At 40.5% G+C, this 13,576-nt stretch overlaps 1 pseudogene; it reads left to right on the top strand.

Annotated features, from left to right (window-relative positions):
* The first annotated feature begins 2,514 nt into the window (after positions 1-2,514).
* On the top strand, positions 2,515-13,185 carry LOC133258779 (TP53-regulated inhibitor of apoptosis 1-like; annotated as a pseudogene).
* The last annotated feature ends 391 nt before the right edge of the window (positions 13,186-13,576 follow it).

Raw genomic sequence — 13,576 nt, 5'->3', positions numbered from 1 at the left:
TTTTAACCCAGTTTTTTCACCTTTTTCACTTTCATCAAGAGGCTCTTTGTTCCTCTTCACTTGCTGCCATAAGGGTGGTGTCATCTGCGTATCTGAGATTATTAATATAAGAACATACCTGTCAATAATTACATTGTAAGTGGCTATTGTAAACAGTGCTGCAGTGAACATTGGGGTGCATATATCCTTTCGGACCACATTTCTCTGGGTATATGCCCAAGAGTGGGATTGCAGGATCATATGATAACTCTATTTTTAGTTTTTTAAGGAACCTCCATACTGTTCTCCACAGTGGCTGTACCAATTTACATTCCCACCGACAGTGTAGGAGGGCTCCCTTCTCTCCACATCTTCTCCAGCATTTATTATCTTTTGATGATATCCATTCTGACTGTGAGGTGATATCTCACTGTAGTTTTGATTTGCATCATTTTCCTGTGCCTGTTGGCCATCTATATGTCTTCCTTGGAGAAATGTCTGTTTAGGTCTTCTGCCCATTTTTTGTTGGGTTTTTTCTTATGATATTAAACCACATGAGTTGTTTGTAAATTTTGGAGACTAATCCCTTGTCAGTTGCATCATTTGCAAAATTTTCTCCCATTCTGTGCATTATCTTTTCATATTGTTTATGGTTGACTTTGCTGTGCAAAAGCCTTTGAGTTTAAGTAGCTCCTATTTATTTTTGTTTTTATTATCATTACTCAGAGAGATGGATTGAAAAAGATATCACTACAATTTTTGTCAGAGAGAAGCAACCTAAATGTCTACCAACAGAAGAATGGATGAAGATGTGGTACATAAATACAATGTAATATTACTCAGCCACAAAAAGGAATGAATTTGAGTCAATTCTATTAAGGTGGATGAACCTAGAGCCTGTTATATACAGTGAAGTAAGTCAGAAAGAGAAAAACAAATATTGTATACAATGCATATATATGGAATCTAGAAAAATGGTACCGATGAACCTATTTGTAGGGCAGGAATAGAGACACAGAAATAGAGAACAGACTTGTGGTCACAGCAGGGGAAGGAGAGGGTGGGACAAATTGAGAGAGTAGCACTGAAACACATACATTACCATAGGTGAAACAGATGGTTAGTGGGAAGTTGCTATATAACACAAGGAGCTCAATCTCGTCCTCTGTGACAACCTAGAGGGGTGGGGTGGGGTGGGGGTTGCAGGGAGGTTTAAGAGGAGGGTACATATGTATACTTACGGCGGATTCATGCTGTTGTTTGGCAGAAACAAACACGGCATTGTAAAGCAATTATCCTCCAATTAAAAATAATTTTTTTTAAAGTCACTTTCCCTGCAGAAATCCTCTAGAGCACAGTAGAACCAGGACAGAAAGCCCTCTCTTCCTGCAATGTCTTCCTGCAAAGTATCCTCCACTGACAAACCTTAACAACTGGAATCAATTGATACGTGGCCTGTGACCTTCTTGACAGTCTCTGAAAAACTCACTCCCACCTTAGTGCCTTTGCAGTTGTTGTGCCCTCCATCTGGAATCCTTTTTCTCGATCCTCAATCTTTTCTGCATGACTTGCTCCCTTACATCCAACAGGTTTCTGCTCAAATTGTTCTTTATTAGTAGGGCCTTTTCTAACCAACTTCATTAAATAGCACCATACTCACAGCACTCTGCAACTCAGACCTCATCCTTTTCTCCAAAGCAATTATTTATTTGGCTATTTATTATTTATTATCCTTCTCCACGTTCAAGGATGTTAGCTCATCAAGTACAAAGAATTCTATTAATATTTTGTTCCTTTCAGATTTTCCCCTATGAGGTTTTTTAGGGGCTTAACAAAGACACAGAAATGCATTTGTATGTGAAACTTCCTGAATTTTCACAAACTGAACCGCCTACATAACCAGCACTCAGATCAAAAAAATAGAACACTACCGAGCACCCTAAAAATTCCCATTGTGCCCCCTTTAAGGGTAAACATTATCCTAGATTGCAGAATCAAAGATTAGTTTTTGTCCTTCATGAGTGGAATTACACAATATGTATTTTGTGATTGGTCTGGCTTCTGTCACTTGACATTTTTATAGAAGATTCATCTGTATTTCTGTGTATGTTTCATACTGTGTATCTTTCATACTCCTTGATGTGCAACATTCCAATGTGTGAATATACTACAAGTTTATGTGTGTACTGTCAATGAATCTTTGGGTACTTCCCAGTTTTGGCTGTTATGAATAGAGTCACTATGCACTTTCCTGCACATGTCTTCTTGTAAGCATATGTCAGAATTTCTGTTGGGTGTTTATCTAGGAGCAGATATATCATATTCAGATTTATCAACCAGCTTCCCCAGCCAATACCACAGGGATAGTCTCTTTCATTCATGTCAAATACATTCCCTGACATGACATATATGAAGCACCCAGCATTGGGCTGGGTTCAATATGAGGATTCTGGAAACAGGCATTTTCTTTCTTAGACTCCATGCAAAGCACTGTACCTGGTTAAAAGTGGGATGAAACAAAGACTCAAAGTAAGTATGGTTCAAAGTAAGCCATATGATATGTAAGAAGATTTGTCAATATTGTCACTATAGATCTCACTCTATAATGAGATCTACAGTGACAGCAGATCAGTAGGAAAAAAAATTCTAAGGTTATATTCAAAATGAAAAAAACAAGGGAAAAAAACTTCTTACAAAGCTACAACTGAAAGACTCAAGAATAACAATAATAATGGCAAATATTTATTGACCATTTCCTCTATGGCAAGCTTATTGTGTATATTACCTCATCTAATCTTCAGTGATTTAAGGCATGCTACTGTCCATGGAGTCAATGTCAGATACGACTTAATGACTAAAGAACAAGAGATAAGGTTCTGTCATACCAAGGCCCACTTCATTTTTGCTGTTTGACTGCTGACAGCTTCAAAGCTCATAAGAAAACTATGGGCACCCTCCCTTGACACCTGTGGGATGTCCAAGCCATACATGCCCTGGCCCTTTTATGGGACCTCACCACAGCATCCCCTACCCCAACAACCACAGTGAAATGGGAGAGTTGCCCCACCCTGCTCTCTCAAAACATTTTCAGACCTGTTCGGGACCCTGCCCTGCCTCCCCAGAAAGCCTCATTATGTCTACAATAAATCGTTTCAAACACTTGTGGTGCACAGATAGATCAGTCTCAGATATCCAAATCAAAGCTGGCGAAGGGCACAATGCCGCCCCCCATGAGACAAGAAGACACACTCCCACTTAATAGATGAGGAAAGTGAGCTTGGAAAAGTTACTCATCATTAATTTATTCAACAGCATGTGTTCAGTGCACAAAGTAGGAAACAACATGGACTGATTTCCAGCCCTTGGTAGAGCCAAGGAAGTAGTTTACTGAAAAACAAAAGTAGGTTACTTTTTTTTAATTTAAATTTATTTATTTTAATTGGAGGCTAATTCCTTTACAGTATTGTATTGGTTTTGCCATACACCAACATGAAATCGCCATGGGTATACACATGTTCCCCATTCTGAACCCCCCTCCCACCTCCCTCCCCGTACCATCCCTCTGGGTTATCCCAGTGCACCAGCCCCAAGCATCCCGTATCCTGCATCAAACCTGGACTGGCGATTCATTTCTTATATGATTATACATAAGTTACTTTTAAATATATGAAAATACAACTAGTGTCCCTTTAGCTAAACACATATTAATTAAAACAAGGAGCTATTTTTAACTTAAACTGAATAAGATGTAACACTGTAACTACAAACTCCCAGCACCTGCACACACCACTGTGAGTGGTGTAGGGTGATACCACTGGAGGGATACCTGGTAGGTCTATCAACACTTTAAATGCAGCCCCACTCTCCCTCGGTAACCCTACTTTCAGGAGTTTATACATACAGACATAGCTATAAAGGGGCAGGGCTTTACACTTCCTTCTTTCCTTAAGTGTATTTTATTTCTGTATAGGTCTTTGTAGAAAATTAGAAAATACAGAGTATTAGGGAGAAAAAAAAAAAAAAAACCCACAATCCCAGCATCCATTAATAAGATTGAGCTCACATATCTGCTGCTTCCTTCCTCCTGACAGAGCATGGCTGCCTCCTGGTGGATTTACTTTTTTAAGTACACTCATTATTTTACAATTTTGAATTTTTAAAATGCACTTAATTTTTTAAAGTAGGTAATGAACTCACACTGTTAAATATTTTAAGTTCTAAGTGGCATAGAGTGGAAACTCTCCTGTCCATTTCTGTTTCCCTTGAACTAGGTTTCTTTTCCCACAGGCAACTGAACTGGTATATATAGACATAGACATATAGATACAGATAGGGGCTCCTCTGGTGGCTCAGATGTTAAAGAATTTGCCTGCAACAGAGGAGACCTAGGTTCGATCCCTGGGTCAAGAAGATCCCCTGGAGAAGGGAATGGCAACCCACTCCAGGATTCTTGCCTCGAGAATTCCATGGACAGAGGAGCCTGGCCAGCTACAGTCCACGGGGTCGCAAAGAGTTAGACACAACTGAGGAACTAACGCATTCATACAGATACAACTACAGATGTGGTATATATATTATACATATATATCATATGCATGTATATATAAAGGAATACTATTCAGACATAGGAAAGAAGGAATTTTTGCCATTTGCAACAAAATGAATGGATTTGGAGGTCACTATGCTAAGTGAGAAACCTATATGCAGGTCAAGAAGCAACAGTTAGAACTGGACATGGAACAACAGACTGGTTCCAAACAGGAAAAGGAGTTCGTCAAGGCTGTATATTGTCACCCTGCTTATTTAACTTATATGCAGAGTACATCATGAGAAACGCTGGGCTGGAAGAAGTACAAGCTGGAATTAAGATTGCCAGGAGAAATATCAATAACCTCAGATATGCAGATGACACCACCCTTATGGCAGAAAGTGAAGAGGAACTAAAAAGCCTCTTGATGAAAGTGAAAGAGGAGAGTGAAAAAGTTGGTTTAAAACTCAACATTCAGAAAACTAAGATCATGGCACTTGGTCCCATCACTTCATGGGAAATAGATGGGGAAACAGTGGAAACAGTGTCAGACTTTATATTTTGGGGCTCCAAAATCACTGCAGACGGTGACTGCAGCATGAAATTAAAAGATGCTTACTCCTTGGAAGGAAAGTTATGACCAACCTAGATAGCATATTGAAAAGCAGAGACATTACTTTGCCAACAAAGGTCTGTCTAGTCAAGGCTATGGTTTTTCCAGTGGTCATGTATGGATGTGAGAGTTCGACTGTGAAGAAAGCTGAGCACTGAAGAATTGCTGGTTTTGAACTGTGGTGTTGGAGAAGACTCTTGAGAGTCCCTTGGACTGCAAGGAGATCCAACCAGTCCCTCCTAAAGGAGATCAGTCCTGGGTGTTCTTTGGAAGGACTGATGCTAAAGCTGAAACTTCAGTACTTTGGCCACCTCATGCAAAGAGTTAACTCATTGGAAAAGACTCTGATGCTGGGAGGGATTGGGGGCAGGAGGAGAAGGGGACAACAGAGGATGAGATGGCTGGATGGCATCACCAACTCGATGGACGTGACTTTGAGTGAACTCCGGGAGTTGGTGATGGACAGGGAGGCCTGGGGTGCTGCAATTCATGGGGTCGCAAAGAGTCAGACACGACTGAGCAACTGAACTGATGCTAAGTGAAATAAATCAGATAAAGACAAATACTGTATGATATCAGTTGTGTGTGGAATCTAAAAAAATCCAACAAACTAGTGAACATAACAAAAAGAAACAGACTCACTCTGTCACAGAGAGCAAATTTATGGTTACCAACAAATAGAGGAAAGAGGTGAGGGCAATAAAGGGGTGACAATTTAAGAGGTACATAAGACTGTCAGTTTTCATTTCAATCCCAAAGAAGGGCAATACCAAAGAATGTTCAAACTACTGTACAATTGCACACATTTCACATGCTAGCAAAGTAATGTTCAAAATTCTTCAAGCTAGAACAGAGAACTTCCAGATGTACAAGCTGGATTTACAAAAAGGCAGAGGAACCAGAGACCAAATTGCCAACATTCACTGGATCATAGAAAAAGTGAGACAATTCCAGAGAAACATCTACTTCTGGTTCATTGACTACACTAAAGCCTTTGACTGTGTGGATTACAACAAATTATGGGAAATTCTTAAAGAGATGGGAATACCATACCACCTTACCTGTCTTCTGAGAAACCTGTATGGAGGACAAGGAGCAAGTTAGAATCAGACATGGGACAACGGGCTGGTTCAAAATTGGGAAAGGAATACATCAAGGCTCTATTGTCACCCTGCTTATTTAACTTCTATGCAGAGTATATCATGTGAAATGATAGGCTGGATGAATCATAAGCTGGAACCAAGATTCCTGGGAGAAATATCAACAACCTCAGATATGCAGATGGCACCACCCTAATGGCAGAAAGTGAAGAGGAACTAAAGAGCCTCCTGATGAGTGTGAGAGTAAAGTGAAAAAGCTAGCTTTGAAATTCACCATTCAAAAAACAAAGATGATGGCATCCAATTCCATCACTTCATAGCAAATAGATGGGGAAAAAATGGAAACAGTGGCAGATTTTCTTGGGCTCCAAAATCACTTTGGATGGTGACTGCAGTCATAAAATTAAAATATGAATATTTTAAAGAAAGCTATTTGGAAGAAAATCTATGACAAACCTAGACAGTATATTAAAAAGCAGACCTCATTTTGCCAACAAAGGTACATATAGTCAAAGCTACGGTTTCTCCAGTAGTCATGTATGGATGTGAGAGTTGGACCATAAAGAAGGCTGAGTGCCAAAGAACTGATGCTTTCAAACTGTGGTGCTGGAGAAGACTCTTAAGAGTCCCTTGGACAGCAAGGAGATCAAACCAGTCAGTCCTAAAGGAAGTCAACCCTGAATATTTATTGGAAGGACTGATGCTGAAGCCGATATTCCAATATTTTGGCCACCTGTTATGAAGAGCCAACTCATTGGAAAAGACCCTGATGCTGGGAAGGATTGAGGGCAGGAGGGGAAGGGGGTGAGAGAGGATGAGATGATTGGATGACATCACCAACTCAATGGACATGAGTTTGAGCAAACTCTAGGAGATAGTGAAGGAAGGGAAGCCTGGCGTGCTACAGTTCATGGGATCACAAACAGTTGGAATGACTTAGTGACTGAACAATTACAACAACAAATATCTCAATTTTTAAAAAAAAGAACATGCAAACTAAAAACAAAAAGGAGCCATATATGCCCTGCTGGGTCTAGTTTTGAGGGAAGAGATAAACAGGCCCCTGCACTAGACAGACAGAGAAGGCAATGGCACCCCACTCCAGTACTCTTGCCTGGAAAATCCCATGGACGGAGGAGCCTGGTAGGCAGCAGTCCATGGGGTCGCTAGGAGTCGGACACTGAGCGACTTCCCTTTCACTTTTCACTTTCATGCATTGGAGAAGGAAATGGCAACCCACTCCAGTGTTCTTGCCTGGAGAATCCCAGGGACAGGGGAGCCTGGTGGACTGCCGTCTCTGGGGTCGCACAGAGTTGGACACGACTGAAGCGACTTAGCAGCAGCAGCAGCAGCACTAGACAGACGGTGCTTGTTAAGTGGAGTAAATTTGGAGCTTTGTTCTCACCCAGACACTCCAAGGACAAAGCTAATGGCAGAAGCTGAGCTCTGCTAAAGTGGAGATAAGATGACCACTCCTGAGGTCAAGTGAAACTTCCCTGTCTGCACATGCAGAGGAAGGCTCCTTGGGGGTCAGAAAGGGAAGAAGGGCTACCCTGGTGGCTCAGTGGTAAAGAATACACCTGCCAATGCAGGAGACACAAGTCAATCCCAGATCCAGGATGATCCCACATGCCACAGAGCAACTGGGCCTGTGCACTACAACTATTGAGCCTGTGCTCTAGAGTCTAGGAACCACACCTCTGAGCTCACGCACCCTAGAGCCTGTGCTCTGCAACAAGAGAAACCACCACAATGAGAAGCCTGTGAACTGCAACTGGAGAGCAGCCCCTGCTCACTCCAACCAGAGAAAAGTCTGGCAGCAATGAAGACCCAGGACAGCCAAAAAGAGAAAGAAAAAAGAAAGAAACACCAGGACAAGTAGAGGGAGGATTAAGGAGGGAGAGACAGTGAAAAAAAAAGCTTAAAAAAGTGGGGGGGTTGGGGGAGGGAGCAACACCTTCCCATAATAAGTGTAGACATGTACCCACAAGCCTCTGTGGTGGAATCTTAGAAAAATATTGCATAGGCATCTGGGGGAGAGTCCAAGGACTAGTTAGGAGTGAAGAAAGAAACAAGATAATTGGCCAAATGTAAACAAAGACACTGAAGGACTGTCCTATATGAGTGATTTCAATCACCTCTTTGTGTGGATCACAGCAAAATGTGGAAAATTCTTAAAGAGATGGGAATACCAGACCACCTTACCTGTCTCCTGAGAAAGCTGTATGCAGGTCAAGAAGCAACAGTTAGAACCAGACATGGAACAACAGATTGGATCCAAACAGGGAAAGGAGTACGTCAAGGCTGTATTGTCATCCTGCTTATTTAATGTCTATGCAGAGTACATCATGAGAAATGCTGGGCTGGAAGAAACACAAGCTGGAATCAAGATTGTCGGGAGAAATATCAATAACCTCAGATATGCAGATGACACCCCCTTATGGCAGAAAGTGAAAAGGAACTAAACAGCCTGTTGATGAAGATGAAAGAAGAGAGTGAAAAAGCCAGCTTAAAACTCAACATTCAAAAAATGAAGATCATGGCATCTGATCCCATCACTTCATGGCAAATAGATGGGGAAACAATGGAAACAGTGACAGACTTTATTTTCTTGGACTCCAAAATCACTGCAGTGGTGACTGCAGCCATGAAATTAAAAATGCTCCTTGGAAGAAAAGCTATGACAAACCTAGACAGTCTATTAAGGAGCAGAGATATTACTTTGCCAACAAAGGTCTGTATAATCAAAGCTATTGTTTTTCCAGTAGTCATGTATGGATGACTTGAACCATAGACAGTTGAACCATAAAGGCTGAGTGCCAAAGAATTGATGCTTTTGAACTGTGGTGTTGGAGAAGACTCTTGAGAGTCCCTTGGACTGCAAGATCAAACCAGTCAATCCTAAAGGAAATCAACCCTGAATATTCATTGGAAGGACTGATGCTGAAGTTGAAGCTCCAATATTTTGGCCACCTGATGTGAAGAGCTGACTCATTAGAAAAGACCCTGATGCTGGGAAAGGTTGAAGGCAGAAGGGGACAACAAAGGACAAGATGGTTAAATGGCATCACTGACTCAGTGGACATGAGTTTGAGCAAGCTCCAGGAGATGAAGCTGGTGTGCGGCAGTCCATGGGGTTAGAGTTGGACATGACTGATCGACTGAACAACAAATCACCTCTAATCTGTGTCCTGCCTCAGTAGAGGGTGCCCATACTCTTTCTCTCTAGCTGTGTATCTCTGGCTTGCTTCAGTGTTTATTTATTTATTTATTTTTGCAGTATCTTTTTTTTAATGCCATACAGTATATATAACTTTTTAAAAAATTTTTACAATGCTGTGTTGGTTTCTGCCATACAACTCAAATCAGCCATAATTATACACACAACCCTTCCCTTCTCCCCGCACCGCCCCCCCACCCCATCCCATCCCTCCAGGTCATCACAGAGCACCCGAATAGGCTCCCTGCACTACACAGCAACTTCTCACTAGTATCCATCTTACACCTGATAGTATACATACATATGCTGATGCTGCTTTCTCTGTCCCCCTTTCCCTCCCCCACTGCATCCACAAGTCCATTCTCTACACCTGCATCTTCATTCTTTCCTTGCAAATAGCTTCATCAATATCATTTTTCTAGATTCTGCATGTGTTAATACATTATTTTTCTTACTTCACTCTGTATAACATGCTCTAGATTCGTTCACCTGTCTTAAATAAACAAACTGTTTCTCTGTTGTGCTCTCCCACATCTCATGCTGTCTCAAATAATAAACTTCACACCTGTTTTCAGTTTCTGCCTCTTTGAAAAATCCTTTCAAAAGGGTAAGAGGGAAACTTTGCTTCCAACCTCTAGCCCCTGGTGGTCTAGTAGCTAGGATTCCTGGTTTTCATCCAGGCTGCGTGGGTGTGTGCTAAGTCACTCAGTCATGTCCGATTCTTTGCAACCCCATGGACTGTAGCCCACCAGACTCCTCTGTCCATGGGATTCTCCAAGCAAGAATACTGGAGTGGGCTGCCATGCCTCCTCCAGGGGATTGAACCCGCATCTCTTTATGTCTCCCGCACTGGCAGATGGGTTCTTCACCACTAGTGCCGCCTGGGAAGCCCCTTCTCCAAGCTACCCATGTTCAATTCCTGGGCAGGGAAGTAAGATCCCTCTTCAGGGCTGCTCCCTGTTGTCTCTCTGAGATCAGTTTCTTTTACTTAGCAGAATATTCTCAAGGTTCATCCAAATAGTAGCAGAATCAATATTTCATTCCTTTTATGGCTGAGTAATATTCCATTGAATGTACAGCCCACAATTTACCTATCAATTAATCCACTGATGCAACAGTTGGGCTGTTCCCACCTTTTGCCTGTTATGAATTCTACTATAAACATTCCTATACAAGTTTCTGTGTAGACATATATTTTCATTTCTCTTGGATACATACTTAAGAGTAGAATCATATGGTAATTCTGTTTATCTTTTTGAGGAACAGCCAAATCATTTTACATAGTCACTGCAACATTTTACATTCTTACCAGTAATGCAGTATTTCTCCAGATCCTTGCCAGCTTTTTTCCCCCATTAAAGTCGTCCTAGTGGGTTGAAGTGATATCTCATTGTGGGTTTGATTTGAATTTCTTTCATGACCAATGATGAAGTTTTTCATGTGTTGCCCATTTGTGTATCTTCTTTGAAGAAATGTGTATTACTTTGTTGACTTAATTGGGCTGTTTATCTATAGTTTTGAAAGTTCTTTATATAAAATTAGTAGTCTGGATTTTAAACACAAATCAGATATATGCTTTGCAAATATTTTCTTCCATTCTGTAAGCTACATTTTCACATTTTTGATAATGTCCTTTGATGCAATTTCTAAATTTGATTAAATCCATTTTTTTTGTTTTTTCCTTGAGCTTTTAGTGTCAAATATAAGACTGAGCGACTGATCTGATCTGATCTGATCTGATAAGAATGCAACCCCAGGTCATCAAGACTTGTTTTCTTCTGGCAATTTAGTTTTAGTTCTTATAAACTGTTAATCCATTTTGTTAATGAGTGATATATGAAGTGAGGCAGGTGACCAACTTCATTCTTTTCTATGTGGTTTTGCGATTGTCTTAGGACCACTTGTCCAACAGACTACCCTTTTCCCAGTGAAAGGTGTTGACACTTTCATGGTCAAATATGCAACGGCTTATTTCTGGGTTCTCAATTCTATTCCACTGGTCTGTATCTATCCTTATGCCAGTACCAGAGTTTTGATTACTCAAGCTTTGTAGTTAAGTTTTGAAATTAAGAAGTGAGATATCAAGATTGTTCTTGCTATTCAGTGTCCCTTGCAGCTTCATAGAATTTGAGGATGAGCTTCATTTCTGCAAAAAGATCTCTTGGAATTTTGTTAGATTGCATATAATCTATATTTCTTTGGGAAATACAGCCATTTTAATACTGTCTTTCAATTCATGAATATGGTAGGTATTTCCATTTTTTCTTTCAGGATGTTCTTGTCAGCATACAAATCTTCCACAACCTTGGTTAAATTGATTCCTAAGTATATTATTCTCTTGGATGCTGTTGTAAATGGACCTTTTTTCAGACTATAGATAGTATATAGAAATACAATTGCACTCTCCTAACTTGCAATTTTGCTGAATTCAATTATCACATCTAGGAGCTTTCTTATGTATTCTTTGTGATTTTCCACATACAGAATTTCCACATAAAGGAAGAATACAATCTTCCTTTCCAATTTGGCTTTTTCCTTCTTAATTACTCTGGGTAGACCTTCCAGTATAATTTTAAATAGCAGTGGTTGAAGTGGGGACACTTATTTCTGATCTTAAGGGTAAAGTTTTCAACCTTTCATTATGTTAGCTGTGGGCTTTTCATTAAAACACACACACACACACACCTGTATCATGTTTATAAATTTCCCTTCTATTCCTAATGTGTTATAATTTTATCCAATGTCTTCTTACTGAGATGACCATACAGCTTTTTCCTTGTCCTATTAACTTGTTACATTTGACTGTTTTTATACTGAACCACTTTTATTTCCCTGGACAAACACCTTCATTCTACAACGGTAGTCTCTCCTTTCCCACTAAGTTCTTTTACATTTAGGATGGTCCTCCATCCCATGCAGTAATTTTAGAGTATTCACTTTATTTCTGTAGCCTTTTTAAGCTTGATGTACTAATAGAGTACTGTTTAGTGACCTATCGAACAGACTTTGGGTGGAAGAAATTGATACCCCACAACTCAAAAATCAGATTATATACATGCATATGACCCCAGGAGAAAGTTATACCAAAACTGTTCCTCTTCCAATAGGATTCATTTCATTTTTATTACTTGCTTCACACTTTTTGTATTTTGGCTGCGATGGGTCTTCTTGGCAGTGCACAGGCTTCTCTTGTGGCATGCAGGCTCTAGAGTGTGCAGGCTCAGTAGTTGAGGCACACGGGCTTAGTTGCTCCAAGGCCTATGGGATTTTAGTTCTCCAACCAGGAATTGTCCCCTGCTTTGGAAGGTGGATTCTTAGCCACTGGATCAGAGATGTCTCAGTATTTGCTTCATAGTTTATTATAGAAAAACGATAAAGCACTGCTCAACCACCACAGACAATGACATCGTGAACAATGTAGGGGAGGCTTGCATCACCTCGAAAGCTGAATACAACCAGTGGTTCAATCACTGGTTTGCCAGTAATTTCCTCAAGGGGAATGGCTCCAGGGATCCATGCACTGGCCTCTTCAAGTGCTACCAGCAGTGTGTTTAGAAAGCAATGAAGGAGAAGATTCCTATTGAAAGACTGGAGTTCTTGGGCCATGGCAAAGAAAAACCTGAAAGTGCTTCTTGATCTTGACAGTAACTTTGAAAATGGACTCCTCAGATCAGGAAATTGAGGACTCTCAATCATATCAAAGACATGAAGATAGCCATCAATTTGACAAATTTAGGAAGGAGAAGTTTCCTTTCCTTCTTGCTTTTTCCTTACTTGTAAAAGATGATGAACCATCACTCTTTGCTTCTAGCTAGTTCTGGCAACTCAGCAGGAACTTCATGTGCTAAATAATGGAATTATTTGGGATTATGGTTGCAATACTTGATCTAGGATCAGTTTTAGATATATCGTGTATGTAAATGCCATTAGGTTTGTCAGGATGACCAAGGATTCCTGACCTTTTGAGTTATACTTCAAAGGACATTCCATTACATGCACCAAACTAGGGTGATCGTCCGTAGAGGCAACTGGTTAGGATCTCTCTTTTCTCTCAGGGAGTGAATTTTCTGGAAAGGATTCCCAGCGTAACAGTTCCAAGCAATGCTTGAGTAGTTTTGTTTTTAAATAGTAAATTG

The sequence above is a fragment of the Bos javanicus genome, chromosome 13, assembly GCF_032452875.1.
Source record: "Bos javanicus breed banteng chromosome 13, ARS-OSU_banteng_1.0, whole genome shotgun sequence".
NCBI classification, from domain to species: Eukaryota; Metazoa; Chordata; class Mammalia; order Artiodactyla; family Bovidae; genus Bos; species Bos javanicus.
Note: the sequence above shows the minus strand (reverse complement) of the source record. Positions and strands in the feature narration are given on the sequence as shown.